The 24,949-nt window shown below is 47.4% G+C and overlaps 1 protein-coding gene across 1 annotated transcript in view; it reads left to right on the forward strand.

The window, feature by feature from the left end:
- LOC140901044 (uncharacterized) overlaps positions 1 to 24,949 on the forward strand; it is an 88,266-nt gene that overhangs the window by 28,342 nt on the left and 34,975 nt on the right. The window lies entirely within an intron of this gene.

Below are 24,949 nucleotides of genomic sequence, written 5' to 3' on the forward strand. Positions count from 1 at the left end.
CCCATGGTGGGAACCAACTGAGAGTGCTAATTCAGGACAAATTGCTTAAAGCAGGGCAGTTACAGCCCAAGGCTGGGGTTTTTCCACCTCTAAGGCAAACCAAACCAGCCAAACAGAGCATACTTTGGTCTCACCACACTGGCTAATCACAAGTCACACAAGCAATTCCCTTAGACACTCCAGTTTCCCAGTATCTCCACCAGTGCCACTCGTTACGGGGATAAATGGTTATGAAAACCAATACCCCAGTAAAAGAAAAAAGGTTCTCTCGATCTCAAAGGATCAAGCCCCAGACCCAGGTCAATATACAAATCTGATCTTACCCACAAATCACGCTGTTGCCAATCCTTTAGAATCTAAAATCTAAAGGTTTATTCATAAAAGGAAAGAAATATAGATGAGAGCTAGAATTGGTTAAATGGAATTAATTACATACAGTAATGGCAAAGTTTTGGTTCAGGCTTGCAGCAGTGATAGAATAAACTGCAGGTTCAAATCAAGTCTCTGGAGTACATCCACAGTTGGGATGGGTCATTCAGTCCTTCGTTCAAAGCTTCAGTGTAGCAAAGTTCCTCCAGAGGTCAGAAGCAGACTTGAAGACAAGATGGAGGAGCTGCAGCAGCTTTTTATAGTCTCTTGCCATGTTCTCTTTCTTTCTTTGTCCCAAAGACAAGCTGTCCACCACATGGCATGGAAAAACCTCAGAGTTCTGTCCATAGGCATGTCCCTGCATACCTTGCTGAGTCATAAGGCGAGTATGCCTTCTCTCAATGGGTCAGTTGTATAGCTGATGGTCCTTAATGGGCTATCCAGTAGGCTAGGAAGAACTGACACCAACTTGTCTGGAGTGTTCCCCAGAAGCATAGCACAAGTTTGAAATACAGACAGTAGAGCGCCAATATTCATAACTTTAACTATAAAAATGATACACACATATAGACAGCATAATCATAACCAGCAAACCATAACCTTGTCTTAGACACCTCATTTGACCCCCTTTATACAAGATTTGGTGCCACTACAGGACTTTGGTTGCAACAATGATCGATACAGTCCCAGCTTATGTCAATAACGTCACACCATGGTACCAGGGATTTATTTAGCCTGGGACTAACATACCTGTTCCTCACTACTTTCCTGTAGCCATCTGACCTTGCCCCGTCACATACGAGACGGGGTTATAAGAGACCTTTTGCATAAAGCATATTCCAGTTACATCATATTCACATTCATAAGCATATTTCCATAAAACATATGGAGTGCAATGTCACAGAGTACTTCAGCTTTTTCCACATCATCTGTCACTAGGTTGCTTCCCCCATTCAGTAAGGGTCCCACACTTTCCTTGACCTTCTTCCTGTTGCTAACATACCTGTAGAAACCCTTCTTGTTACTCTTAACGTCCCTTGCTAGCTGCAACTCCAGTTGTGATTTGGCCTTCCCGATTGCACCCCTGCATGCTCAAGCAATATTTTTATACTCCTCCCAAGTCATCTGTCCAAGTTTCCACTTCTTGTAAGATTCCTTTTTGTATTTAAGCTCACAGAAGATTTCTCTGTTAAGCCAAGCTGGTCACCTGCCATATTTGCTCTTCTTTCTGCACATCATGATGTTTTTTTCCTGAGCACCCAATAAGGCTTCTTTAAAATATAGCCAGCTCTCCTGGACTCCTTTCCCCCTTTAGCCTCCCAGAGAATCCTGCCCATCAGTTTGAGGGAGTCAAAGTCTCCTTTTCTGAAGTCCAGGGTCTGTATTCTGCTGCTCTCCTTTCTGCCTTTTGTCAGGATCCTGAACTCAACCATCTCATGGTCATTGCTGCCCAGGTTGCCACCCACTTCTACTTCCCCTACCAAATTCTTCCTTGTTTGTGAGCAGCTGGTCAAGAGGAGCACAGCTTCTAGTTGGTTCCTCCAGCACTTGCACCAGGAAGTTGTCCCCAACACTCTCCAAAAACTTCCTGGATTGTTTGTGCATTGCTGTATTGCTCTCCCAGCAGATGTCAGGCTGATTGAAATCCCCCATTAGAACCAGGGCTTGTGATCTGGAAACTTCTGTTAGTTGTCCGAAGAAAGCCTCGTCCACTTCATCCTCCTGGTCTGGTGGTCTATAGCAGGTGCCCACCACGACACTACCCCTGTTGCTCTCACCTCTAAACTTAACACAAAGACTCTCAACAGGCTTTTCTCCAGTTTCATACTGGTGTTCTGAGCCAGCATACTGCTCTTTTACATACAGTGCAACTCCTCCACCTTTTCTCCCCCACCTGTCCTTCCTGCACAGTTTATATCCCTCCATAACAGTGCTTGAGTCATGTGAGTTACCCTACCAAGTCTCTGTTATTCCAATCACACCATAGTTCCTTGACTGTGCTAGGATTTCCAATTCTTCCTGCTTGTTTCCCAGGCTTCTTGTGTTCATGTACAGGCACCTAAGATAACTAACAAATTGCCCTGCTTTCTCAGTATGAATCAGGAGGCTTCCCCTGTTGCACCCTCCTCCTTGTGTTTCCTCCCAGTATCCCACTTACCTCAGGGCTTATGTCTCCATTCCCCGGAGAACCTAATTTAAAACCCTCCTCACTAGGTTAACAAGCCTGCCTGCGAAGACACTCTTCTCTCTCTTCGTTAGGTGGATTCCATCTCTTCCTAGCAATCCTTCTTCCTGGAACAACATCCCATGGTCAAAGAATCCAAAGCCCTCTCTCCAACACCACCTGTGTAACCATGCATTTACTTCCACAGTTCGATGGTCCCGACCTGGGCCTTTTCCTTCAACAGGGAGGATGGACGAGAACACGACTTGCACCTCAAACTCCTTTATCCTTCTTCCCTGAGCCACATAATCTGCAGTGACCTGCTCAAGGTCATTCTTGGCAGTATCATTGGTGCCCACATGGTGATGTTAGCCCAGAGTGACCCCTTCCCAGCCCTCTCACCAACGAAGGTTAAAGGGAATGCATGGCTGGGGTGTATCCCCATGAAGAACATCCCTGGCAGCAGCACTGGTATCACATTAGAGCCCCTCTAGTTCCCAGCTGGGGCAGTGGGATATATACCACCTCCTCCATCCAGCACATGGGTTTGTGCTTCCAGAACAGCTGCTGGTGCCATAGAATGTGCTGGAGGCTAATGTTTGGGGAGCCCACAGGCAGAACCGCCAATGAGAGAGGCAAGGAGATTTTTGTAGCCATTAAGCAGCATGGGGATGGGATGTCAGGTACCTCTGGTTTCGAGACCAGGCCCGTGGGGTCACCGAGAGAGAACCTTACCCCCTGTGCTACTGCACTTGAGATCTGATAAGGAAACTACAGCTGATAACCCACAAACAGAGGCTGTGCGTGGTGACTCAGCAGGATCAGCTGTTTAGCAGCAGACCACTGATTGGACACCATTTAGCATAAAGCTTCTTGCTCCTACCACACTAGTTACTGGGCCTACTGCTGACCAGACCACTGAGACCACGTTTCTGCCTCCTCGCCTGGTTCCCGCTCCTTGTTCTTGTTCCCTCGCCTGGTTCCTTGTTTCCGGTTCCTGCTTCCTCACCCTAACTCCAGTTGCTGACTCTGGCTAGACCTTGGCATGGCTCCTGCCTCCAACTCCAGTTTTACCCTTGGCATGGCTTCTGACCACGACCCCAATGCTACTCCGGGCTCTGACCACTAGGTCAGACCACCCAGGTTACAGGCCCTGACAGTTTGCTCAGACCATTCTTGGACTCTTCTGGGACTTTTTGCTGAACCCCTGGACTGAGTACAGACTTTGCTGAGGCTCCCACTTCACTGATGCCCCAGGACTGTACATCCACAGGAACAGGTCACTGTCCTCTAGGCTGAGAACCAGAGGCAGAGGAATCAAGTACAGCATCTGCAAACCAAAAATTGCTCCCAAGTTGCAACACTTGGGACAGTTGCGGGTACCCACATATCTCCCATTACAACACCAGCTTGGGTGACCTGCCCCAGAGCTTCATTACCAGGGAGATAGGATGGCACCTGCAGCAAGTTTCATGGGTTTATTACCCAGTGAAGACTCCTGTTTAGGCCCCAGGAATATGCCATGGACCAGGTCAAGATGGGGCAGGTACTTAGCTTGTTTATGGGGGAAGCCCTAGAACGGGCCTCTCCCCTTCTAGCGCAGAGCCACTCAGTGCTGACCAATTGGGATTCTTTCCTGCATGCATTTGCCACCATTTTTGATGACCCGTGTAAAGCTCACACAGCAGAGACCAACTTACGTAAGCTTCAGCAAACTCTGGTGTCAGCCCCTTCCTATGCCACACAATTTAGATGCTTGCCTGCAGACACCACACAGAATGATGTCACACTCCTCCATCAGTTTCGGCTCAGTCTCTGCAATGAATGAAAGGACAAGCTGGCATGGGCAGACCCTCCTGCCAGGTTCAAGGCCTTTATCAGGTCAGACACCATATTTCATGAACGACAACTGGAATGCATGAAGCCCCCATCTACATTCCACACTTTGTCAGAGCTCATGCAGATAAACGAGGGGCAGCCCCTCCTGGAGCACCCGAGACAGGAAATCTCTGTTTCTACTGTGGAAGAGCAGGACTTCCAGCATCCATATGCCCTGTCAAAATCTCTGCCAGCCCTGCAATTGTGGATCCTGCAGGACAAGCAGACCTTTGCAGTGAAAAGAGCCTTGATTGACTCAAGAGCAGGGGATAATTTCATGGCCTTTTTCATAGCCCAGGTTCTCTTTCCCATCTAGCTTCTGTAGGGAGAACCATCTTCCAGTTTAAGAATCTGGTATCCTAGAACCCAAGCTGGAGAACCCTGATCAAAGAACACAGAGCGCCCCCCACACGGTGGCCACTCTATTGGATCCAGAAATGCCAATTCTCCATGATGAACCATGCCTTCCCATAAAATACCAACAGTACCAGACATTTTCAAAAAATGAAATGCAGACGCATTACCCCTGCATCATGATTACAAATGTTCCATAGACCTTCAACCTGGAGCTAAAATTCCATTCAGAACTATATATTCTATGTCTGAGCTAGAGTTAGCAGCCTTAAGAGAGTACATCCAGGAAACCTAGACAAAGACTTTATCTGCCACTCTACTTCCACCACAGGTGTGCTGGTACTTTTCATTAAAAAGAAAGACAGTTCCCTGAGACTTTGTATGGATCACAGGGCACTTAACTAAATAACTATGCAATTGTTACCCATTGCTATTAATTCCAGAGCATTTGGATAGAGAATGGTTGGCCAAGATATTCTCCCAATTGGATTGCAGGGGACCATGTAACCTAGTTTCCACTTGGGTGAGGTATGAGTGGAAGACAGCCTTTAGAAATAGGCCTGGGTATTTTGAATATCTAGAAATGAGCTTCAGCCCCTGCCACCTTTCAGTTCCTAATTAACAACATACTTTGAGACATCCTAGACTACTATGTGGTCACAAAACTAGATGATATCTTGATCTACTCCAGTGACCAAGCAAGCCATGACCACCACATCTGTGAGGTTCTGACAAGATTGCGGCAGCATGGGTTATACACAAAACTGGAGAACTGCAGAACTTCTGCAGGCAGAAACAAACAGTGCAAAGCACCTGAATGAGGGAGGAGAGGAGACTCGGTGTTGGCTACCTGGAGCTAAGGGTGATACAGAACGGCATCTGAGTCCTCACATAGTTACTGCACAACACATTGGCCATGCCACAGATCAGTGAGCAAGGAGGAACCAAATATCCTCTCCTCCCTGTTCAGGCAGAGATCATCATCCGTACTTCTCTGTACCCTAAAAGGGAAGCTGAGTACCAAAGCAGATTGGCTTGAGCAATCAGTCAGTGGCCTCCAGCTCCTTTGCCCAGTGCTTTGGCTAAATGTATCCATTTGCGTCCATGAGATATTCATCTCCAGGAGGTGAGATCTCACAGCATCCACTGCTCCTGTTCTGTCTCAGGTACAGCCAGAGTTATTGGTATCCCTTCCATCCAGTGTTTATGCTGTCCCAGATCCTCCAGAAGATCAGGGAGGGGAGAGCAAGGGTAAGTCTGGGTGCTCTTTATTGACCAAGGAGACAGGATTTCTCTGGCTTGATCAACCTTGCATCAGGCCCTCCTGTCTTCCTTCTTCACAGAGAGGTTCCATTATTGCAAGAACCAGCTCACTAGGACAATCCAGAAAGACAAAGTTGAGCTGTCTGGCATTTGGAAGGAGACAAAGGACTGAAGAATATCTAGGCAAGTCTATTTCTGCTCTTCTGGCATCTAGAAGAGTCAGCCAACAGCACTGACTCAAAACTAGGACAAGTTCCAGGAGCTGGTGTAACAAGCCCAAGTGTCTCCAGCTAAGGCCCTGGTAGGAGGCAAGATGGGCCAATGATTGAGGCATGAGCTAAGGACTTGGGAGACCTGGGTTCAATTCCCACCTCTGCTATGAGTTTCCTGTGTGACCTCAGACAAGTCACGTCTCTCTATGCCTCAGTTTCCCCATCTGTACAAAGGGAACTTTTCCATAGTCCATAGCCCTACCCTGCCTCCCAGGGGTGAGGAGATGATGAGAACATTAAAGAGTGTGAGGTGCATTCAGGGAGGATGTGACATTCTACACCTTGTTGGAGTGTGCTGTAACACCCATATTCTTCATTTTCATATAATCGTGATCTTACATATAAAGCAGGCCTTATAAGGTATCAGGGGAAAGGTTATGATCTGCTGAAAGTCATTTCTCTATCCATATATGTCTATCATTAATGCACATGAAGTTATGAGAATTGTATTGTATGGTTGTCATTAAAACATGCTGTAAGTTGCGGGAATCAGCCAGATATTAGCTGCCCAGAGGCAACAGCAAGGAAAGTAATCAACACCCAAGTGGGGTGTCAAACGACCCATCAACAGCCATTGTCCAGCAAAGAAGCTACAATGCAATAACTCAACTGCATGAGGCCCCACCTGGGGAATTGCTCAACCTTGCTTGGGGAGACTAAGTAATGCTCACCTGACTCTGAAGGGCAGAGTTATTTCGTCATATCAACACCTTTTCCAATGCCAGTATATCTTATTTGAGATGAGGAGACCACATCTCTACACAGTATTCAAGATTGGGCATACCATGGATTCATATAAGGGCAATAAGATATTCTCCGTCTTATTCTCTATCCCTTTTTTAATGATTCCTAACATAGTTTGCTTTTTTGACTGCCACTGCACATTGCGTGGACGTCTTCAGAGAACTATCCACGATGACTCCAAGATCTTTTTCCTGATTAGTTGTAGCTAAATTAGCCCCCATCATATTGTATGTATAGTTGGGGTTATTTTTTCCAATGTGCATTACTTTACATCTATCCACATTAAATTTCATTTGCCATTTTGTTGCCCAATCACTTAGTTTTGTGAGATCTTTTTGAAGTTCTTCACAGTCTGTTTTGGTCTTAACTATCTTGAGCAGTTTGGTATCATCTTGCAAACTTTGCCACCTCACTGTTTACCCCTTTCTCCAGCTCATTTATGACTAAGTTGAATAGGATTGGTCCTAGGACTGACCCTTGGGGAACACCATTAGTTACCCCTCCATTCTGAAAATTTACCATTTATTCCTACCTTTTGTTCCCTGTCTTTTAACCAGTTCTCAATCCATGAGAGGATCTTCCTTCTTGACTCATAGAATATCAGGGTTGGAAGGGACCTCAGGAGATCATCTAGTCCAACCCCCTGCTCAAAGCAGGACCAATCCCTAAAAGGTCCCCTCAAGGATTGAACTCACAACCTTGGGTTTAGCAGGCCAATGCTCAAACCACTGAGCTATCCCTCCCCACAGTCTCTTCCTTGCACTCTCCTCTCTGGGAGGCGCTCAGATGCCCCCCGGGTAACAGGCGCTCATGTAAGAAACTGGATCGATAGAAGAGGAAGGGGCTCCAATTTGTCTATCCCTGCTGTGTGGTCCATTTCCTCCCCATGCCAGAGCCCCTGCCATTCAGGCAGTGGCAAGAGCAGGGGTGCCAGTCCCAAAGAGGTTTCCTGTCCTGCTTCTGCTAGTCAGTCCCAAGTGCACTGCTTGGGGGGCACCCACTGAGCCGGGGTGGTGGTTCCTGGCAAGGCACAATGCTTTCTCAAGAGCAATCACAGCCCGTTCAGTGCTGGGGACAAGTCATAGGGGGATGGCTGTGGTTTCTCACTCCTTTCTCGTATTCTTCATATCTCTGGCAGGAAGCTGTTGAGTCTGGTTTCGCTCTGATGTGAGGCTCCCTGCAGCACGTACAGCCTGCCCAAGCCCTGTATGCACCCAGGGAAGGAGTCACTTTACGGGAGGTGTCATGCAAAGGAGCCACAAGCAGCAGATGCCCCCAGGCAACAAGTAGCGCCCGTACTCACCCTGACCGCCCGCCCAGGGGTCAGCTTTAGTTAGTTTAGTACAACGGTAGGGTTACCAGACAGCAACTGTGAAAAAACGGGACGGGGGTGGGGGGTAATAGAAGAAATATATAATAAATATAATAAATATATATAAGAAAAAGTCCCAAAAAATGGGACTGTCTCTTTAACACGGGACAGATGATCAGCCTATACAACAGCAAAATAAGGCTGAGATTTTCAAAGCAGCCTGATTTGAATACTCCGTTCCCATTACGTTTCCACATGACAACTTAATTTACGTAAGAGCCTTTGGTGAGGGACCTACCGGGGAGAGGCTGTTCTAGATTTGATTTTGACACATAGAGAGGAACTGGCTGAGAATTTGTAAGTGGAAGGCAGCTTGGGTGAAAGTGATCATGAAATGGCAGAGTTCGTGATTCTAAGGAACGGTAGGAGGGAAAACAGCACAATAAAGATAATGGATTTCAAGAAGGCAGACTTTGGCAAACTCAGGGAATTGATAGGTAAGATCCCATGGGACACAAGTCTAAGGGGAAAAAACAGTTCAAGAGAGTTGGCAGATTTTCAGAGAGACCTTATTAAGGGCACAAGAGCAAACTATCCCACTGTGTAGAAAAGATAGGAAGTATGGCAAGAGACCATGCTGGCTTAACCAGGAGATCTTCAATGACCTGAAACTCAGAAGAGAGTGTTACAAAAAGTGGAAACTAGGTCCAATTACAAAGGATGAATATAAACAAATAACACAAGTATGTAGGCCAAGGCACAAAATGAGATTCAACTAGCTAATAACAAAGGGTAACAAGAAAACATTCTACAAATACATTAAAAGCAAGAGGAAGATCAGGGACAGGGTAGGCCTGTTTCTCAATGAGAGGATGGGGGGAAACAATAACTGAAAATGTGGAAATGGCAGAAGTACTAAATGACTTTTTTGTTTCAGTTTTCACCAAGAAGGTTGGTGGTGATTGGACGTCTAACATAGTGAATGCCAGTGAAAATGAGATAGGAGCAGAAGCTAAATTATGCAAAGAACAAGTTAAAAATTACTTACTCAAGTTAGATGTCTTCAAGTCACCAGGGCCTGATGAAATACATCCTAGAATACTCAAGGAGCTGACTGCAGAGATATCGGAGCCACTAATGATTATCTTCAAAAAGTCATGGAAGACGAATGAGATTCCAGAGGACTGGAAAAGGGCAAATCTAGTCCCAATCCATAAAAAGGTAAATAGGAACAACCTGGGGAATTACAGACCAGTCAGCTTAACTTCAGTACCTGGAAAGATAATGGAGTAAATAAGCAATCATTTGCAAACACCTAGAAGACAATAAGCTAATAAGTAACAGTCAGCATGGGTTTGTCAAGAACAAATCCTGTCAAGCCAAACTAAGAGTTTTCTTTGACAGGGTAACAAGCCTTGTGGATGAGGGGGAAGTGGTAGATGTGGTATATCTGGACTTTAGTAAGGTTTCTGATACTATCTCGCATGACTATCTCATAAACAAACTAGGGAAATGCAACCTAGATGAGTGATCCCCAAACTTTTTACCTCACACTCCCCTCTTACCCCATCCACATCCTCCTCTCCTCCCCCACCCCAAAAGCTGGGACTGGGAGTGGGGCCAGGGCTGGGGCTGGACACAGGGCCACGAGCGGAGCCATGGCTGGCGTGGAGCTGTGGCTGGGCTGGGAGCCAGGGGGCAACCCTTTATCAATAAAACCAAGTGCTATGTGGAAGAGTTAGCAGGGAAGTTCCACCAAGCACTAAGCCAGCTGCTGCCCCCAGCAGTGTGTCATGGTTCTTGTTTTGTTCCCTACACTGCAACGGAAGCCCAAACAAAATAAACATGCCTGCATCATGCCCTGGAGCTTCCCACTGAAGCAACTTCCCAACATCTTCAAGTTCATGCATGACCCCTCCCCCTATCAATCCTGCTACGGGTCTTGCAAGCCCACTGAAAAACTCAGAGGGCTAATGAGCCCATCTCCTCCACCCAGCCTTCCTCAGGGCCCCCAGCCGCAACCAGTTATGATTATTTCCCCCACCACAACCCTGGGGCTGAGTCAAAGGGTAAGAGGTGATTTGTGAATGGTACCCCACAGGCTAGCCTCCCCACTACACAACGCTCTTCCCTCCCATCCCATCCCATCCCATCCCACAATCTGTTCTCTCCCTGTTCAAAGAACCGCCCCACCCCAAAAATAGTTCCCCCAATTCTCTTTCCCTCTGGAAAACCAATTCCTGCCACCACACAATAGACTCCAAAAATCAGTTCCCACACTCCCACCCCCGCAACAGAATAGCCCCTCCTTCCCAACAGCCAATGATCGCCATGATCAGTTCTGTCTCCCCCTCCCATAGGGCTGTCTCAGTGACACCAGTTCTCACAAGTCTTGCAATATTTGGTGTTTTTTCCCCCAAAGCCCCAGCTTCTGGAGTCACAAGACTGAGTGAGAACAGCAGCACCCTTTACTTTAAAAAAAAAATGAGGCCTGGTCTACACCTAGAACTTAGGTCAACCTAGCTACGTCGCTCAGAGCTGTGAAAAATTTTGCGCCCTGTACGACATAGTTAGATCAACCTAACCGCCACTGTGTACTCAGGTAGGTCGATGGAAGAATTCTGCCACTGACCTTGCTACTGGCTCTTAAGGGTGTGGATTTACTACAGTGACGGAGAAACACCTTCCGTTGTTGTAATGTCGACATTACAGCAGCAGGGGCGCAGTGCTTGTAGTATAGACACACCCTAGGTCTCCAGCTCCCCATGTTGAGGAGTAATGCTTAAAAATGTGACCCAAGTGTAACCTTAAAGGCTCAGAAAGCAGAAAGGAGAGAAAATTAGAGGATTGGGCCAAAAGAAATCTGATGAGGTTCAATAAGGACAAGTGCAGAGTCCTGCACTTAGGACGGAAGAATCCCATGCATGGCTACAGACTAGGGACCGAGTGGCTAGGCAGCAGCTCGGCAGAAAAGGACCCAGAGGTTACAGTGGATGAGAAGCTGAATATGAGTCAACAGTGTGCCCTTGTTGCCAAGAAGGCCAATGGCATTTTGGGATGTATAAGTCGGGGCATTGCCAGCAGATCGAGGGATGTGATCGTTCCCCTCTATTCAACACTGGTGAGGCCTCATCTGGAGAACTGGGTCCAGTTTTGGGCCCCACACTACAAGAAGGATGTGGAAAAATTGGAAAATGTCCAGCGGAGGGCAACAAAAATGATTAGGGGACTGGAACACATGACTTATGAGGAGAGGCTGAGGGAACTGGGATTGTTTAGTCTGTGGAAGAGAAGAATGAGTGGGGATTTGATAGCTGCTTTCAGCTACCTGAAAGGGGGTTCCAAAGAGGAGGGATCTAGACTGTTCTCAGTGGTAGCAAATGACAGAACAAGGACTAATGGTCTCAAGTTGCAGTGGGGGAGGTTTAGGCTGAATATTAGGAAAAACTTTTTCACTAGGAGAGTGGTGAAACACTGGAATGCGTTACCTAGGGAGGTGGTGGAATCTCCTTCCTTAGAAGTTTTTAAGGTCAGGCTTGACAAAGCCCTGGCTGGGATGATTTAGTTGGGGATTGGTCCTGCTTTGAGCAGGGGGTTGGACTAGATGACCTCCTGAGGTCTCTTCCAACCCTGATATTCTATGATTCTATGAAAATGAAGCCAAAAATGTATTTCTTAATCATGATTTTTCAGCCAGAAGCATGTGTTTTTTTTGAGGTCTGACTCATAATTTTTGAACATGTGGGGTTGTCAACACCGCAATCTCCCCTTCCCCAAACTCAAATCACTGGATACATTACATGTGTCCCCTGCTCCCTAGATCAGTGCTCCCACACTCAGTCTTGTGTCTTTCTCTCCCCAATCCTAACAAGAGAGAGAGAAGGTGGATGAGGTAATATCTTTTATTGGACCAACTTCTGTAGATGAAACAGACGAGCTTTGGAGCTTTCACAGAGCTCTTGTTCAGATCTGGGAAAGGTGCTCAGGACTGGTCTACACTGAAAACTTACGTCGGCATAGCTCTCTCTCTCAAGGGTGTGAAAAATCCACCCCTGAGAGACGTGCGTGCAGGTTTCCCTTGAGGATGAGGACTGAGAGGTCAGATACAGAGTGGTCGCTTTGTGAAAAGTGCTCACCCATGGGAGAGAGGGTGTTTTATCATTTGTCTGTGGAAGTTCATTTGAGAGTGTAATGTGTAGTGTCTGTCTGGTTTCACCCACATAGCTGTTATTGGGGCAGTTAATGCACAGCCCACCCCCATCTCCTTTGTCCCTAGCCACCATGCAAGTAGCCCAGACACCACAACTTGTTCCCATCTCTTGCCCAGAGGCTAGGACATTGCAGGCAGGGACAGGTGTGAGGCATCCAGCACCCAGATAGATCTGCGTAAGGGAGAATTCCTTCCAAGCCTCCAGCCAGCAGGAGCAGCTGCAGCAGCAGGGAATTTCAAGAACTTATGTCATCACAGGGGCTGGTCCAGTTCTAGACATTCTCATCCCTCTGCTGATTGGCTGCTCGCTCTAGACTCTTCCCTCATGCTCTCACTCTACCTGCTCCCCTCAATGCTCCTTCCCCCTTAGTTCACCCCTGCCTGCCTTAGCACCTCCCACAGCCAGCCACCCCCACCCTGTCATACATTTAAAGTAGATAAATAAAAGTAGAGCAAAAAATACCCAATACTGCATTATAACCAAACCAACCCTATTTATTCTCCAAGCTATTTAGGGAACCATTGTGCTAGGTGATCCAGTCTCAGTCTGGGGTCTCTAAGCACGACACAAAACATCATGGTACTAACATGACATTTGCAAGCTATCACCCTGATTTTATGCAACATCCCTTCCCTTAATGAGCTTTCTGTTGATTGTTTAGGCTCTGATTCTACCAAGATTTATGCACATGCTCATTTTTGGGCCTACACAGTGTGGGAAGTTTTGGCAGGATCAGGGTCTTCACTTGTAGACTATCTCAACAGCTGCCAAATTTGGTACCGCTCCATGTGTGACATGTTATAAAAGTTATGTCACTGGTTAATTTGCATGCAATCATAAATTCCACCTTAATGCTAAATACCTACAATTTTTAACTATGTATTTGTCATGTAAGATAGGAGAGAAAGGACATAAATTTCCTGACAGCAAAATCAGTGTGATGGGTTCGATTACAGAGACACCCTTGGGACTTCACCTGATGTGCTGAGATTATACCTCTGAGCCCGTTTTCCGTGCCAAAGCTTGGGACTCCAGAACCCTGCCTTGTTGAGCCAGACATGCTAACCTGCTACAACACAGACCCAGGTCTGCTCCAAGCCCCCAAAGCTGCAGATTTTAACCAAAAACTGCTCAGCAGGTTACCAATCTCCAGCACCCAGACACCCAGTTTCCAATGCGATCAAAACCCCAAATAAATCAGTTTTACTCTCTGTAAAGCTTATACAGGGTAAACTCATAAATTATCCACCCTCTATAACACTGATAGAGAGATATGCACAGCTGTTTGCTTCCCCAGGTATTAATCACTTACTTTGGGTTCATTAATAATGAACAAAAGTGATTTTATTCAGTATAAAATGTAGGATTTAAGTGGTTTCAAGTAATAACAGACAGAACAAAGTAAGTGACCAAGCAAAATAAAGAAAAAACACACAAGTCTAAGCCTAATACATTAAGAAAGTGATTACAGGTAATATCTCACCCTCAGAGCTGTTCCAATAAGCTTCTTTCACAGACTAGACGCCTTCCGAGTCTGGGCTCAATCCTTTCCCCTGGTACAGTTCTTGTTAGTTTCAGCAGACATCTTAGGTGGAAACTAGCGGTTTTCTCATGACTGGAAGCCCCCTTTGTTCTGTTCCACCCCCTTTTATAGCTTTGGCACAAGGTAGGAATCTTTTGTCTCTCTGGGTCCCCACCCCTCCTTCTAAATGGAAAAGCACCAGGTTTAAGATGGATTCCAGTATCAGGTGACATGTTCACATGTCCTGTGAGACCCCAGCCTCCATTCTTCCAGGGCTGGCCTGCACATACCCAGGAAGGTTTGCAAGTAAACAGAGCCATTTACAGGTCATTGATTCTGAAGCACCTTTAATGGCTTCCACTTAATATGCTTACATCAGTAATACAAGTTTATATCTTATTCTCCTAACTCCAGCCATAGAAATAATACATGCAAACAAATGGGATGAACACACTCAATAGATCACAAGCTTTGCAATGATACCTTACAAGAGACCTTTTGCATAAAGTATATTCCAGTTACATCATATTCACACTCATAAGCATATTTCCATAAAACAACATCACAATCAGCTTTTATTTTTTTAAACATTTCTACTCTTTGTGGTTGGGACAAAAGCTGGATTCCCTTCCCCCTTTATGGACTGAGAAATGCTGCAGCAGGGAAGCCGTAACTAAACAGTTTTGTTTTGTTTTTTTTGGGGGGGGGGGGGACGGACAGACACCCAACAACAGCCCTGAACTCTAAATACTACCTAAAGCCATCTTTTTCAAAAGTCAGCCACACATTCCAAAATCAAGAGATTAAGAATAAAGAGTTTTTAAAAATAAACTAATCATCCTGGGGTTCTTTTATTTGCCTCCCTAAGCCTTTAGGGGGGGGTCATGTTTTGACACTGGTGACTTCTGTTGCTCTTCTTCAAGCCCCAGCTCCTGGAGTCCAGTGAACATAGAGAAGTCTCAGCTTTTACTTTAACCACAGCCAGTGTCTGGCCTGGCGTTCACTGAGAAGCACTAGAGAATCAGCTCCATGTGCACCCTAAAAGCTCAGGCAGCAAGGGAAACCCCCAGTATTGCTACTGTAATAAAGCGGGGAGGATTGCTGGCCAGCGCCATGACGGGTGAGCACCCCAGGTTGTCCTGCAGGAATGGGGTGTGTGGATCGGTCCAGCCCTGCACGCAGCTGGGAACAGGAGTGATACAACCACAGAGATGTTGAGTCCTCCAGCAGCTAAAGAAGCTCAGAAGTGCCCTACAGGGGGTACCGTGTTATCGAGGGACTTACCCCGAACTGGGGCCAGGCTGAGGGGCTCCCTACACTGCCTGCACAGGGTGAGTCAGGGGGTACACCGCCCTGCAGGGACCCCAACCCAGCCAGCCCCAGGTCAACACAGCGGAGTGCACTGCTCTGCAGGAACCCCAACCCAGCCAGTCCCTGGGCAGTGTGGGGGTGCATAGCCCTGCAGAGATCCCTGCCCCAACCCAGCCAGCCCCAGAACAACTTGGGGGGTGCACAGCCCTGCAGGGACCCCCAACCCAGCCAGCCCCAGGGCAACCAACCCAACCAGCCCCAGGGCAATGAGGGGGGCTGCACTGCCCACAGGGACCCCAACCCAGGCAGCTCCAGGGCAGTGCTGGGGGAGGGGGTGTGCACCACCCTACAGGGAACCCCCCTGTGATAAATGAAGGGGGGGAGCTCCCTTATGGACACCCAACCAGCCAATAGCTATAAAATCCCCCTTAGTAGCTGTTCGCTAATTGCTCTACCTGTAGAGGGTTAAAAAGTCTTACTGCTATGCATAGGTAAAAGAAAGTGAGTAAGCATCTGGCCAAAAGGGCCAGTGGGAAGGCTAGAACTTTTTAAAATTGAAACAAGGCTCCCCTTTTGTCTGTCTGTGGTTGTTCTTGGGGAGAGGCAGACGGAGCAGTTATACTGTGAGAAGCTTGGGCCAGGTTTGAAAAATCGTCAGTATCATACCTAGAAACTACTCATCTAAAACCACAGATATGTAACTAGATCAGGAAATGTCTAGGAAGATGCAATTAGGTTTATCCCTTTTATTTCTTTATGGCTGTGGATTCCTCTGTGCTAACCCCAGGTGCTTTTGTTTTGCTTGTAACCTTTAAACTGGACCTCAAGAAAGCTATTCTTGATGCTTAATCCTTGTAGATGGTTTTTTTTTAATCTAGCAAAAACCTAAATTCCCAGATGTATTTTCTTCTTTTTTTTTAATTAATAATATTTACCTTTTTAAAGAACAGGATTGGATTTTTGTGTCTTAAGAGGTTTGTGCACATGTTGTTTAATTAGTTGGTGACAACAGCTGATTTCCATTCCCCCTCACCCTTTCTCAGCTCTTCCCCGGCGGAGAGCGGGTTAAAGGGCTTGAGGGCACCCCACAGGAAGGAATTCCAAGTGCACCTTCCTGGGTTCTCAAAGGGGTTCTGCACTTGGGTGGTGGCAGCATCTACCCATCCAAGGTCAAAAAGGCCAGAGTAGGGAATCAGCCTTGACTTGGTGGCAGAGAGGTGGGATCACTTTGAACCAGAGGCACAGACCTCAGGATTTTAAAAGGACACTTTTTTCCTTTTGGCAGCCTGCAAAGCCAGGTAGTTTGTTTTTTTTTCTTTTCTTTGCTGCCTGAGGGGGAACAGGCCCGCAAAGGGTTTGGCCTGCAAAGCCAGGGAGTCCAACAAGCAGTTTATATTTTTCTAGCTTCATGGCAATGAAATAGCTAGGCTAGAGCAGGGCAGCCCTGTGCATGAGGTTGCAGTCGGGCACTGAAATCCTAGAGCAACCAGTCTTCCCAAATCAGCATGCCACGGAGAAGACAGGCCAAGATCAAGCCCAGACATCCAGCTCCATGATAGAAATGCAGGGAGGGGATGGGGGACTGGGGATTTCTCAGGAGGGAAGGGTTAGCCCTCCCCAACCCAAGATCCCGGTGCCAGGATGGAGGGATGCCCTTAACCCAGACTGAGTTCTAACTGCGGAAGACAGGAATTTCTTCCTAGAGATAAAGCACTTGGAGGCGGAGGAGAGGAGAGAGATGAAGTGCTTGGAAGCAGAGGAGAAGAGAGAGGCAAAGCACTTGGTGGTAGAAATGGAGCTGAAGTGCTTAGAGCTGGAAATGGCTAAGGTGGGTCAACCAGGTAGCCCTAACAATCCTTCTCCAGGTACCACTCCCCATTCCAAGAAATTCCTCACATACAGGGTAGACGATGATACAAAGGCCTTCTTAGAAAATTCTGAAAGGGCCTGCCATGGGTACAACATCCCTCCAGACCAGTATATTGTGGAGCTGAAGCCACAACTCAATGGACCCTTAGCAGAGGTGGCAGCTGAAATGCCTAAAGAACACATGAACAAGTACAAACGTTTTAAGCACAAGGCCAGAATTCGGATGGGACTAAGCCCCAAGCAGGCCCATCAGTGGCTCAGAGCCCGATGGTGGAAACCAGACGTGGCATTTTCCCAGCACGCCCATCACACTGTAAAAAATTGGGACGCCTGGCTATCCGGAGCACATGTTGAGTCTCGGGAAGATCGGTCTCTCCTACTGCAAATGGAGCCGTTCTCAGAGGGTGTCCCTGAGGAAATAGAAAGGTACATCCTCGATGGGAAGCCCCAAACTGTAAATGGGTAGAGGTGGCAGAGAAGAAGAAAGCTTGTAGCAGTTGGAACAGATACCAGAAGGGGCAACCCGAGACAACACCCCTCCATCGGAGTCAGCCCAAGGCCCCATCTCGCAAAGAGGAGCCCTCCACACAGCCAGGGAAACCCCAGATGCCCTCTCGTCCTACCACCCTACTCTCCAGCCATCCCACCGAGAGCCTTCAGGCCCAGATGCCTCACAAACACCCCCAGAGCGAAGGGAAACTGTGAGTGTGGGTGGGAGGAAGATTACTGCGTGGAAAGACACTGGAGCACTGGTGTCAGCTATTCACCAATCCCTGGTGGACCCCAAATTCATCAACCCAGAGCCCAAGTGACGGTGCAACCCTTTAAGGCCTAGAAACTACTCGTCTAAAACCCCAGATATGTAAGTAGATCAGGAAATGTCTAGGAAGGCCAACTCTTTTAACTTGCCTACGGCCAAGTTGCCTGTCCAGTACAAGGGCTAGTCAGGAATACGGACTTCTGAAGTCTATGACAATAATCCCATTCCCATTCCCATGCTGCTGGGAGAAGACTTAGCCAATCATGGAGGCTAACAAAAAGGGTGGGGATGATCACCCGCAGCCAGGCTAAACAGGGCTCCAGACCTAACTCCATTCCTGAGCCTCCTACAAGGACCCAGTCTGTGTCCCCTAATACCACAGGCCCAGGGACCCAGCCAGAAGTGGTGGAACCAGATCCCAGACAAAAGTCTATGGCAGCAGTTGTAGATCCAGCTCCTGGGACCCAGCCAGAACCAACCCAAGGATCAGAATTGGTGGAGCAGTCAGCACCAGAGCCCGTGCTTGCAACCCCACAAGAGTCAGGGGAGCCAGTACCATACGGTGCCAAAGAGCCTGCACCCACAGCAGCAGCTAAACCGGTGCAAAAAGTTCAACCAGAGCCTGAAATACAAACTAGTTCACCAGCGGAGAGTGGTTCACAATCGATGGAGACACCCCCCATCACCTGCATCACTTCTAGTGGGACCAAGCCCAAGTCCACAACCCAGTGAGGAAGTAATGTCTCCAGCATCAAGGGAGCAGTTCCAGGCAGAGCAGGAAGCAGATGAAAGCCTCAAGGGAGCTTGGACAGTGGCACGGAATGACCTACCACCTCTCAGCTCTTCTAATAGGTCCAGGTTTGTTATAGAAGAAGAACTCTTATACAAGGAAACTCTTTCTGGTGGGGACAAGGAGGACTGGCATTCTCAGGGACAGTTACATAAGGAACAGCCACACTGGGTCAGACCAAAGGTATCGAGCCCAGTATCCTGTCTACTGACAGTGGCCAATGCCAGGTGCCCCAGAGGGAGTACACTTGATCATTACCTGTTAGGTTATCTCTCTCCTGCCATCCATCTCTACCCTCTGACAAACAGAGGCTAGGGACACCATTCCTTACCCATCTTTTTTTATATGAGGGGACCACATCTGTACACAGTATTCAAGATGTGGCCATACCATGGATTTATATAATGGCAGTAAGATATTCTCTATCCCTTTTTTAATGATTCCTAACATCCCGTTTGCTTTTTTGACTGCCGCTGCACACTGCGTGGACGTCTTCAGAGAACTATCCACAATGACTCCAAAGTCTCTTTCCTGATTAGTTGTAGCTAAATTAGCCCCCATCATATTGTAAGTATGGTTGGGGTTATTTTTTCCAATGTGCATTACCTTTACATCTATCCACATTAAATTTCATTTGCCATTTTGTTGCCCAATCACTTAGTTTTGTGAGATCTTTTTGAAGTTCTTCACAGTCTGCTTTGGTCTCAACTATCTTGAGCAGTTTAGTATCATCTGCAAACTTTGCCACCTCACTGTTTACCCCTTTCTCCAGCTCATTTATGACTAAGTTGAATAGGATTGGTCCTAGGACTGACCCTTGGGGAACACCACTATTTACCCCTCTCCATTCTGAAAATTTACCATTTATTCCTACCCTTTGTTCCCTGTCTTTTAACCAGTTCTCAATCCATGAAAGGACCTTAGTTCCAACTAAGTATAGGGAAAAGCTCTTGAGCTTAGCCCAAGATCACCCTAGTGGCCATGCTGGGGTGAACAGGACCAAAGACCGTTTGGGGAAGTCATTCCACTGGGAGGAAATGGGCATGGATCTTTCTACCTATGTCCAGTCTTGTGAGGTGTGCCAGAGGCTGGGAAAGCCAAATCACACTTGGAGTTGCAGCTAGCAAGGGATGTTAAGAGTAACAAGAAGGGTTTCTTCAGGTATGTTGGCAATAAGAAGAAAGCCAAGGGAAGTATGGGCCCCTTACTAAATGAGGGAGGCAACCTAGTGACAGAGGATGTGGAAAAAGCTAATGTACTCAATGCTTTTTTTGCCTCTGTCTTCATGAACAAGGTCAGCTCCCAGACTACTGCATCGGGCAGCACAGTATGGGGAGGGGGTGACCAGCCCTCTGTGCAGAAAGAAGCGGTTCAGGACTATTTAGAAAAGCTGGATAAGCATAAGTCCATGGGGCCCGATGCACTGCATCCGAGGATGCTAAAGGAGTTGGCGGATGTGATTGCAGAGCCATTGGCCATTATCCTTGAAAACTCATGGCAATCGCAGGAGGTCCCGGATGATTGGAAAAAGGCTAATGTAGTGCCCATCTTTAAAAAAGGGAAGAAGAAGGATCCTGGGAACTACAGGCCAATCAGCCTCATCTCAGTCCCTGGAAAAATCATGGAGCTGGTCCTCAAGGAATCAATTCTGAAGCACTTAGAGGAAAGGAAAGTGATCAGGAACAGTCAGCATGGATTCACCAAGGGCAAGTCATACTTGACTAACCTAATTGCCTACTATGATGAGATAACTGGCTCTGTGGATGAGGGGAAAGCAGTAGATGTGTTATTCCGTGATTTTAGCAAAGCTTTTGATATGGTCTCCCACAGTATTCTTGCCAGCAAGTTAAAGAAGTATGGGCTGGATGAATGGACTATAAGGTGGATAGAAAGCTGGCTAGATCATCAGGCTCAATGGGTAGTGATCAATGGCTCCATGTCTAGTCGGCAGCCGGTATCAAGCGAAGTGCCCCAAGGGTCAGTCCTGGGGCCTGTTTTGTTCAATATCTTCATTAATGATCTGGAGGATGACATGGACTGCACCCTCAGCAAGTTTGCGGATGACACTAAACTGGGAGGAGTGGTAGATACGCTGGAGGGTAGGGATAGGATACAGGGGGACTTAGACGAATTAGAGGATTGGGCCAAAATAAATTTGATGAGGTTCAACAAGGACAAGTGCAGAGTCCTGCACTTAGGACAGAAGAGTCCCATGCACTGCTACAGACTAGAGACTGAGCGAGTAGGCAGCAGTTCTGCAGAAAAGGACCTGGGGATTACAGTGGGTGAGAAGCTGGATATGAGTCAACAGTGTGCCCATGTTGCCAAGAAGGCCAATTAGTAGGAGCTTTGCCAGCAGATCGAGGGATGTGATCATTCCCCTCTATTTGACATTGGTGAGGCCTCATCTGGAGTACTGCATCCAGTTTTGGGCCTCACACTACAAAAAAGATGTGGAAAAATTGGAAAACGTTCAGCAGAGGGCAACAAAAATGATTAGGGGTCTGGAACACATGACTTATGAGGAGAGGGTGAGGGAACTGGGATTGTTTAGTCTGCGGAAGAGAAGACTGAGGGGGGGTTTGATAGCTGCTTTCAACAACATGAAAGGGGGTTCCAAAGAGGATGGATCTAGACCGTTCTCAGTGGTAGCAGATGACAGAACGAGGAGTAATGGTCTCAAGTTGCAGTGGGGGAGGTTTAGGTTGGATATTAGGAAACACTTTTTCACTAGGAGGGTGGTGAAGCACTGGAATGCGTTACCTAGGGAGGTGGTGGAATCTCCTTTCTTAGAGGTTTTTAAGGTCAGACTTGACAAAGTCCTGGCTGGGATGATTTAGTTGGGGATTGGTCCTGCTTTGAGCATCAAATCCTCCAATCTGATGCTTAATCTTTGTTGTTGTTGTTTTTAAATCTAGCAAAAGCCTAAATTTCCAGATGTATTTTCTTCTTTTTTTTATTTTAAATAAAATTTACCTTTTTTAAGAACAGAATTGGTTGCTTGTATATTAAGAGGTTTGTGCATGTTGTTTAATTAGCTGGTGGCAACAGCTGATTTCCCTTTTTTTCCCCTCAGCTCTTCCCCGAAGGTGAGGTGAAAGGGCTTGAGGGTACCCCACAGGAAGGAATTCCCAAGTGCACCTTCCTGGATTCTTAAAGGGGTTCTGCACTTGGGTGGTGGCAGCATCTACCCATCCAAAGCCAGAAAAAAGCTGTAACTTTGTGAGATTAATACAAATCTTTGCGGGCCCTCACCTTCTGCAATCAAAGTGCCAGAGTGGGGAATCAGCCTTGATACGCCCTCCAACCCAGCTAGCCCCATGGCAGCACGGGGATTGCACTGCCATTCAGGGACCGCAACGCAGCCAGCTGAAAGGGCAGCACGGGGGTTACACCACCCTACAGAGACCCCCAACCCAGCCAGCTCCACAGCAGCATGGGAGTGGGGGGCGATGCACTGCCCTGCAGCACCAGGGGTGATGCAGAGATGCACAGCCTAGCTGGTCCCTCCGCCTGCAACTCAGCCAACTCCAGGGCAGCATGGGGGAAGGGTGGGGGAAATGTACAGTCCAACAGGGTTCTCCCCTGAACCCGATCAGCTAGCTGTATGGGAGAATGCTGGGGGTGGGGGGGCAGTAAATGCACAACCCAGCCAACTCCAGGGCCACATGGGGAGAAGCATGCACAGCCCAGCAGGGTATCCCAAACTAATTCTGGGGGTGCACAGCCCAGCAGCCTCTCACCCCATTCTGCCTTGTAAACCAGCCAGCTCACTCCATGGCAGCACAGGGAGAGGTAATATTAAAACAGGATCAAGCATAAACTTTTCTTTGATGCCTTTGTTGAAATGTAGATTTTTTTTAATCTACCCACTGATGACTGGGAGGAAAGAGGAACTGCAAAACAGACTGTTTGTGGCGGGGGGGGGAGGGGGGAAAGAGGAATTTGCAAGAAAGTTTTGCTCTTCAGCCTTTAAGAGCACTCATGTTACAGGTGCTCTGTCCCCAGGTGTTCTGGGACTTGTAGTACCTATAGCTCATGTGTCGACAGGCTGAGAGCAAGGCCTGCTGAGACGAGAAGGCTATAAAAGCCAAGCCACTGTAGTAATGGGAGAAGGAGATCTTTTATGGGGCGAGCTGGAGGGGAGACGCTCTAGTTTTATCAATCCCAGCTGGATTTTTGGCGGTTGTCCCTCACTTCATCTATGCTCTCTGTTTTACTTCAGCTGCTCATCGGCTTTCCTTGCCTTTCCCCTCTAGACATGTTTGGGCAACACAGTGCTTGGTCTGTTTGTGTAGGAGGTTCAACTCACTCCTCCAACACGGGGCGGAACGACAGTTGTGCCTCAGTTTCCCCCCCGCCACCCCACATCAGTGACTGTTGTTATCCCCAACTACAAGTGTTCAAAAACTGTCAGCTTCTCTCTTCCCCCTCCCCCAAAATACCATTAATGACTTAAAAAGCATGAGATTTAAGAAAACAAAACCAGGTTTATCTGCCTTCTTGATTTTGAGCTTCAGGAGGCACACAAGCACTCACATTTTCAAGCAGTATTTTGCAGCCAGGAATGCAGGAAACCTCTCTGAAGAATTAAAGCAGAAATTCTCATGCAATCTCTTAATTCCAGCCAGTAGGGCTTTAAGGCAGACACCAAATATCACACAATAGAGGTCACTGGAGTTGGCAACATTGTGTCACACACCCCCCCTCAGCTGTAGTTCCAAAGTAGCCTGACTTCCCAGGTCTTGGTTTTATTAATGGCCCAAAATATTCCAATACTTGGCACAGGACACCCTCCCCCAATTCCAGCCACACTTTATCCTTATGCTTCTAGACTACAGTCTGCAGACAGTCCTGCCTCCTTTGGATCACAGTGGCCTTCACCTCTCAGCTACAGAGGCTCCCCTTAGCCCTCCCACTGGACTCTGATGACAGCCCTTTCACTTTGCTGAGCTGCAGGGAATTCTTAGCCTTCTCATCAGCCTGTGCTCATAGTTCCAGACAGGTTCCTTCTCCAAGCTCAGGCCAGAAAAGACCTAACACCCATAGCTGCTCACCCCAGAAAAAAGCCCTTTCTCTACTACTACAGCAGCTTGGCTTTTTACCTGTCTAATCCCCGCAGGCCTTGCTTTCAGCGGACTATGACTGAGCCCTAGACCCAACAATTGCCAGAATGCCTGGCTTTAAAGAGACAGAGGCCCTGTAATAAGCATGCCCTTAAAGTGACAGTGCTCTCTGTTAGGTCCAACAGCAAACCTTTTTTGCACATTCCCCTTTCCAATTTTTGCCCCCAAAAATTCTTGTGTTGCAGCTCCTCTTTCCTCCCAATCCAGGGGGCAAGTGAGTGAGTGATGTCTGGATTCTCTTTTATTCCAGCAGATGGGATCGTGAGCAGGGGCGACAGGTTTGTATAATTTTTGGTGGTGCCCAGAACAGGTCCAAGTCTCCTCCCCGCAACCTTGTAAGCCAATATACAGTAACTCCTCACTTAAAGTCGTCCCGATTAACGTTGTTTTATTGTTACGTTGCTGATTAATTAGAGCAGTGGCTCTCAAATTTTTTTTTTCCACGGACCACTTGAAAATTGCTGAGGGTCTTGGCGGACCACTTAATGATCTTTCCAAATGTTGTTTGTACTGTTAGCTAACTATTGTAAAGCACTTTGGATAAAAGTGCTATATTAAAAAACCCCTAAATAATAATGAACTTTTTTTGTCCTACACATAAAAGCACACAACTCATATTTTAATATCAGTGGTCTTAATCTTTCTAATGCAATGGATGTACCGTCTCTCCCCCACCGCAGCAGCCCCCAAGCTGGGGCTGGGAAGGAGTGGAAGGGGGGGTCTCTCCCTCTTCCCTGCCGCAGCAGTCCCCAAGCTGGGACTAGGAAGAAGGGGGGTCTCTCCCTCTCTCCCCTACTGCAGCAGCCCCTGAGCTCTGGCTGGAAAGAAGGGGGAGTCTCTCCTTGGGTTCACTTAACATCGTTTCACTTAAATTAGCATTTTTCAGGAACATAACCACAACATTAAGCAAGGAGTTAATGTATATTTTTTAAAATAATGTAAAAATGTGAGGGCTCTGGGGTGGGGCTGGTGATGAGGGGTTTGAGGTGTGCGGGGGGCTCAGG

This window comes from Lepidochelys kempii, chromosome 20 (genome assembly GCF_965140285.1).
Source record: "Lepidochelys kempii isolate rLepKem1 chromosome 20, rLepKem1.hap1, whole genome shotgun sequence".
Taxonomy (NCBI): Eukaryota; Metazoa; Chordata; order Testudines; family Cheloniidae; genus Lepidochelys; species Lepidochelys kempii.